Below are 7,537 nucleotides of genomic sequence, written 5' to 3'. Positions count from 1 at the left end.
TCCAGCTGCCTCCTTTCAGAGATGAGGAAACTGAAACCAAGAGAAGTGAAGTGATTTGATTAAAGGTACATAGTTTGTGCCAGGACCTGAAAGCAAGTGTTCTTGCTATCTGTCCAAGACGCCTTCCACTGAGCAAACCGCAGTTGAGTAGGAGGACAGATTAAGTCCATCTGGGGACTGGAGCTTCAGAAAACTGTTTAGAGAAATTACCAAGGTGGAACCCATCGGTTCAGGAGATTCTTAGGCATAAAGAGGGTCAGGAGAATAAAAAAGAAACTAACCATGCCACCTTCTACTTGGACCAAAGGCCTGCACCCAGAGAACCAGACAGAAAGGGCTCCTTCCTCCATCATTTCATGGATTCCCAGCACCCAATGTCCTCCTTTCCTTCTCCCTTCCTCAAACACTGCTTACCCCACACTGCCCACCCCATGCCTCTTACTCTACACTGTACACCTGGGAGAAGAACATCATTTATTCCTGCTTTAAAAGTATTTATTTGCATTCAATTACACTTTTACAAAGTCAAAAAAAAATAAAGTCCAAATTTCTTTAAAAATACTTGAGAACTTCAGGAAGTTGTTTTGTTAGTTCTATGTATAATGTGTATCCTGAAATGCGTATGTGAAATCTCACCCAGAATAGATGGGGCTGCCACAGGAACTCCTCTCTGAGAGTAGAAAGAAAAACAGTCACGTGTTTTAATCAGCTCTGTGACTCCCCTCCCCATCCCTTTTCTGCATGATCTTCAAGGAAAATGGTCACCAGGTGCAGTACTGAGCTCGTGGTAGATTCTCAGGAAACATCTGTGTCCTTCCTTTTCTCCCCAGCTCTAGCCTCTTTTCATGAGGCACCCCTGAGGAAGAACTTATCTGATGAGCCTTGAGGCTCTCTTTCCAGTTGGTACCAACTACCATTGTCTGGAGAAAATTATCAGTCTTGGCAGTTCTAGCTTTATTTCTGAATCTTCTAAAAGAGAAGAAATGTCACCTTGCTAATGCTGTGCCAAAGTCTGAATCGCCTGAGGCAGAATCAGTCACACTGTGATTTTAGAAGCACCCGGAAAGGCCTCTCTCCCACCACCGCAAATAACTAACTGAAGTGCTTCCAAGGCCTGATTTTCCTTTTAAGCCAGAAACAAAAACCTTTCACCCCACAACTAAAGATCAGACTAAAAACGCAAATGCTACTGAAATAATAATAGCAGATTTCATTTCACCTCTCAAATGCTACCTCTGGTCATCACGTGTTTGGAAGTGCCTGCCTCTGTTTAACAGAGGTTCGGTGAGACAATTGAGCCAAGACATTCAGATTAAGAGAAAAATAACTGTACACCTTCTCTCTTCCCCAATCGATTGCAGCTCTCTCGTGCCATCTCTCTGTACATCCCAATTCATCTGTCCCTTCTGCCTCTAGACAGCACTACGTCTTCTCAAATCTCCCTCTTGGAATAGCCTCTGACAGACCAACTACATACACATTTGCTCCCACCTTTCATCTTACTATTGTAAAATGGAAATAACCTATTTTGCTGAATATACATGAAAATTTTTTTAAAAAAGTAAAAATGATCAAAAATCTTATCACTCACAACCAACACCAACATTTGGGTCTATCCTCACCTTTAAAAACAGAATTTATATCTGTATTTGTTTATTTCAATGGACTTAAACTAGTTCCTCTTTGGGGAGTGTTTCACACCAGTTAGAAACTCTTTGTGGTACAGATGTGGTAGCTGTGCTGAACATAACAAGAGATTCGAAAAGACTGTCTGAATTAATGGAAGAAAGAGTGATACATTTGTAGAAAATGAAAGGCAGAACTGGTCTCAGTTTGATGCCTCTTTTTGAGAGTAGGGTCCTTATTTTGATCCCATGTGGCAGAGACTGGTAGTTTTCACTCAAATCTGTTTTTTACCTTTTCCCATAACGTTAGCACTCAAATTTTAGCTGGACGTGTGGCCATCCAGAATGAAAACATTTCTCAACCTCCCTTGCATCTACATGACTACATTCTAGCAAGTGGAATGTGAAAGCAAGTGATCCGTGCAACTTCTGGGTTGCATCTTTAAAGGCAGACACTGGGCCTCCCTCCATGCATCCTGTTGCTTGGACTGTGGATGAGAGGGCCATCTTAGACAGGAGAATGGGGGCAACAACCTAGGATGGATGGTGGAACAGTGCGATGGAAGGAGCCTGGGTCCTGATGATTTCACAGAACACAGCCTCCTTACCAGCTTGATTTTCCATAAGAGAAAAATAAGTTTATTTCTTAATTCTTTATTTAATTCTTTATCTTTTTAAATAATTCTTTATTTATTTCTTGTTCAAGCCACAGTTAGTTTGAAACTTTTTTACACAAAACTGAAGGTATATCCTAGCTAGTACATGCCCTAAATGGCTCTTGGTGCCTTTGTATGAGGCTGAGGATTCCAAGGCTAGACCATTTGAATGATTCTGTTTAAACTGGTATTTCTCATCAACTGATATTCTTACAATGATTTGCCAAGTTTTCCTGTGTTCATAAAAGTGCTTGACTTGGGACCAAGAGCCTCCCAAGGGAAGGTCAGACTTGAGAACTGAGCAACTCTAATTCATCCCAGAGAACTGGCTGACCACTGCAGAGAGCACTGAATATAGATGCCACACACACTTTCGAGCATTGCTACTCATGCTTGTCCTTGGCCAGCTTGTTAGAACCACAAATCTTGAGGCCCATCTAAGACCTCCTGAATCAGAAACTATGTTTTAACAACATCCCCAGGTGATTCATGTGCAGTTTGAAGTTTGACAACAGACTAGATGTCTGCTTCAAAATATTATGTATCTACTTGGGGCAGAAGATCTCAGCTACGGTGCCAAGAATCCTTCAAGAGATGTGCCCTCAAATTTCAATCAATGTGCAAAATGCATTTTTGGGACAACTGAGTATGCATAATTACAGTAGCTAACAGTAACAAAGCATTTATATGCGAGTCCTGTTCCATGTGCTTTACATTTGGTAACTCATGTCATTTTTCATGCCTCTAGGAGCTAGGTAGAGTCCAATCCTGATGTTATAGACAAAGAGACTGAGGTGCAGAGAGATGTGATGGCTTCCAATACCTGTTGGTGAGCAGTAAAGCTGGCTGCCTGGCTCCAGGGTCCATGCTATTGATCACTACACTACAAAGATGTTGTCTAGGTAATGACCTTCAAACAATCCTCTGGGCTGGACAGATCCTTTGTTGGCTTACAGAGCAAGTATAACTTGGAACAAGTAAGAGAATTAACATAACGTCAAGCTAATGCCAAAGGTCTTGTACTGGACTGTACAAGAATTTGGCCTCAAGATCTTCTAAGAGAGTGAGGTCAGGGCAGCTGTGAGTTCCATTCAAATAGCCAAACAGCACTGGAAGATGACGAAGTTCTGGGACAATGGCTCTGGACACTTCAACAACCACTGAGAGACATTGTTATATTATTGTAGCTGTTGAGTTGAAGTTCTAGAGGATTAGTTTATTGGTATTTAGAGACTTTTAATGCTTTTGAGAACCTGACAAAGACTGCATTCTTTCCTCTGTCTACCATGATATTAACTCCCATCTATCTGCTCATGACTCCAGAAGCCATGTCTGTGGCCCCAACATGGCCTCTGCACTGGTCTTACATATCCCACCAACTCTTAAATGTCTCAACTTGGACCATTAATAAGCACCTCACATTTACCAGGCCTAAAGTACAACTTTGGATTCTCTTTGGTGAATTTACTTCTCACTTCATCTTCCCCATCTTGGTTAATGGGTCTAGTATTCACCCATTTTCTCAAGCCATAAAGCATAGATGTAAACCCATCAGCTCTGCCTTTAAACTACATCTTGGATGGGATCATGTCCCTCGTCCTTCACCACTAGCTCCCTGGTCTAAGTCATCAGCATTTCTTACCCGGATTTTTGAAATAGCATCTGCTTCTACTCTTGCCTCTGTGGCCAGCTATCCATACAATGATCAGAGTATTGTTTTTAAAGACAAACCAGATTATATCACTAAAATCCTCCAATGGCTTCCCGGTGCAGTTAGGATAAAACTCAGGCCCTATGTATACCACTTGGCCTTTGTCCGCTTCTGCATCTAAGCTCTTTCCACTCCCTACTTACTCTCCTACAGACACAGAGGGCTTTTGTTGCTCCTTCATTCTCACCTCAAGTCCTTTGCCCTCGCTGTGTCTTCTGCCTGTCCCCTGGATATCCGTATGTCTCATCCCTCATTTTATTTGAGTTTCTACTCAAATGCCTTCCCTCACTACCCTCTGTAAAATAGCACTGCACTCACCCCTGCTCCACTACTTTCTGATCCTTCACTGCTCTATTTTTCTTCAAAGCACTTACCACTACTTGAAACTACAAGCTTATTTGTCTTCTTTATTGTCTGTCTTCTTCATAGAGGTAGGCGCCCGTGAGAGCAGGGATTTTGTTTTGTTGCAAACAAAGACAAGTCCTTGCTACATAATGGTTGTTCAGTTAATATCAGTTGAGAGATTAAGTTATAAGTATGCTCCAAGCTCAAGAAAGTTTGGGACTGACTTGGAGGTCAGGGCAGCTATGGTCAACCTACCACAGAGATATGGGTGTGAGTGTTTTCTAGACACACGTGGGGATAGACCAAACCACACCTAGAAGTTGGGCCTTTACTGTCTCAGCTTCTTTGAAAGTAGGTCAGATCGCCAGATTTAGCAAATAAAATATGTCCATATGGGACATACTTTTTTTTTTTTTTTTGAGGAAGATTAGTCCTGAGCTAACATCCGTGCCAATCTTCCTCTACTTTATATGTGGGACGCCTGCCACAGCATGGCTTGCCAAGCAGTGCCATGTCCATACCCGGGATCTGAACTGGCGAACCCCAGGCCACTGAAGCAGAACGTGTGCACTTAACTGCTGCACCACCGGGCCAGACCCCGGGACATACTTTATAATAATAAATCATTCATTCTTTGTCTGAAATTCTAATTTAACTGGGGGTCCTGTATTTTACCTGGCCTGGGTCCTTTCATCCTCTGGCCAAGGTAAATACCATATGTTCACCAGAAAAGAGCCCACCTTATGAACATTCACTCCCTTTCTCTTCTAAACCAAACTCATGTTTTAACCACAATATGTCCTTATTCAAATAAATATGTCCATTTTCATGTAGCTCGAACTCCTCATGATCTCTCTCTCTCATTACTGTTTGGTACATTCATTCATGGACCATCAACTTCATGAATGAAGAGATGAAATAAAAGTACTGTACTTTTTTGTCAATGACCTTATGAAGCTTTCATTTCTTCTTCCTCTGGGGATTTTCACTTTCTCTGTCCTTTAAATTATCTAGATTCATTTTTTGTTTCATCCCATGATGACAGTGGCTGTTGCTAGACTTCTGAAACCCAGAAATGTTACTTGAATCCTTGAGATGATACATATTTGTCTTCACAAAATGCTTACATACAACCTCCTCCCATACCACTCCAATAATCAGATTTTAATATTCTATATATTCTATTTCCACTTTATATCCCAGAAAGGCTGGGTTCCAGCATTTCAGGCACCTGGGAACACCTCCTTTGGTTATAGTCATCTCTGGCTATCTCCAAAGATTCCCATTCAGACATCCCAGTGCAGGTGGGCACACACACACTCGGCATGCATATGCTTAAAACATCCAGTGCAAACTGTGCTTTGGACAGCTTCTTTCCATGTTTTACAAATATTTTGGTACATAGGCCTGAGCACTTTTTTGAATGTGGCTACACCTCATCCTTAAAAGGAAGATTCAGCCTTTCTCTAAAGCTAAACCCTAAAACAAGGATCTCAAACCCGGGTACACATTAGAACCACCTCGGGGTAGAGGGGAACTGTTAACAAATACAATTCCCAGGTGGAACTCTCCGATATTCTAATTCAATTGGTCTGGGGTAAGGAAGATGTTGGTATATTTAAAAACCTCCGTAGGGAAGAACCACTGCCCTAGTAGAGTATGAGAGGCATTATCTATATGCTTTCACATTCCACCTCCCACTAATGTCAGAGCAGTTTCTCTGTTAAGAATTACAGGGTTATTGCACTTTAAGCCAGTGGTTCTCAAACTTGAGCATGTCTCAATCACACGGAGCACTTGTTAAACACAGATTGCTGGACTCTATCCTCAGGATGTCTGATTCAATAGGTCTGAGCGGGCCTGAGGATTTCCATCTAACTGGTTCCCTGGGGACGGGGATTTGCTGCTTAATTTAAGAGATTAAGCATTTTATTTCATCAAGCGAACTCAGATGAAACTGGAAAGTGCCTAAATTAGCAGTTTCTGAGGTCAACAGAGGCAAAATAACTTATCTAAAATCCTCCAGGCAGTTAATTAACTAGTTCTAGTTCTGTTTGAAACTTGAACTGTCCGGTTCCCTGGCTTCCAGTCAGTGACATTCCACCACAGACTCCCGACGGCTAATGCTTGCTAACAAAACCGGAAGTAGGTGACGTCTGACCTTCAAGAATGTTTAGAAAAGTAGGTGCAGCAGAGGGCGGGTATCAAGAGCCCTCTCTACCGGTTTTAATAGATACAGAAACTACTCACCCTTTTTCGCTTTTTAAACTATTTATTGCAGTATAACACCCATACAGAAAAGTCCACAAATCCCCAGTGTACAGCTAGATAAACTCAGAACAAGAAGCAAGACACCCCCCCAGCCCCATTACACCTGTCCCAAGGGGTAACCACGAGTGGGGAGATTTACAAGAGAAAGGAAAGGAGGGGAGGAGTTAGCCAGCACTAAGCTGGAATAGCCTAAAACCTCCTGAGATAAACTGTAAATTCAAGCAAGGCAAATCTAGCAGCAGGGGTGCCATTACTTTAGAGAGGACAGAAAATGCCCTGAGATGGCCCGCACGCGCCCCGCCGCCCGCCAGCAGTCCTTCGGAGCAGCCTGGAATCGAATCCGAGTTCACGCAGAAGACGCTCCTCTGCGGCCCCGGCAACCCCAGCGTTATTCCGCTCTTCCACCGAGCGTCGGCGTCCGGGGAGGTTAGTTAAGTGAGGGTTTCGCTTTTTAACTGAAGAATTCCCACATCTTGAAAGGTGACTAGTGTTAGCTAGACACAGAAACCAATTCTGAGCAGGCACCGCGGACAGATAGTCAGGATGGCCGAGCGGTCTAAGGCGCTGCGTTCAGGTCGCAGTCTCCCCTGGAGGCGTGGGTTCGAATCCCACTCCTGACAGCAATGCTTTTTAACAATTAACGATCGTACCACCTACTTCTTCCCATATTCCCACCCTGGAGTGATGAATTTTTTTAAATAAATTATCCGAGCTCTAGAATGAAAGCACTCTGTACCCAAAAGACAGTTTAAGATCTAGTCATTTTAATCTCACCTCCTTTCTCAGTCTCTATCTAGTTTGTCCCTCTCCTTCATATTCAAGGAGTTGAACGAAAGTTACTCGTCAATTATCACACTGATACTGTGTGATAACCTGATGTCCGCAGGGTCCCTCTTTTATTTATTTGTAGATTCCTTTTTAATTCCCTT

General features: G+C 42.7%; 1 non-coding gene across 1 annotated transcript; it reads left to right on the top strand.

Annotated features, from left to right (window-relative positions):
- The first annotated feature begins 7,145 nt into the window (after positions 1-7,145).
- TRNAL-CAG (transfer RNA leucine (anticodon CAG)) lies at positions 7,146-7,228 on the top strand. The gene has a single exon. It is a non-coding gene; the product is annotated as a tRNA-Leu (tRNA).
- Positions 7,229-7,537: the final 309 nt, after the last annotated feature.

Source organism: Equus quagga, chromosome 15 (genome assembly GCF_021613505.1).
Source record: "Equus quagga isolate Etosha38 chromosome 15, UCLA_HA_Equagga_1.0, whole genome shotgun sequence".
Classification (NCBI taxonomy): Eukaryota; Metazoa; Chordata; class Mammalia; order Perissodactyla; family Equidae; genus Equus; species Equus quagga.
The sequence above is the reverse complement of the archived record's forward strand: the minus strand, read 5'-3'. Positions and strand labels throughout refer to the sequence as shown.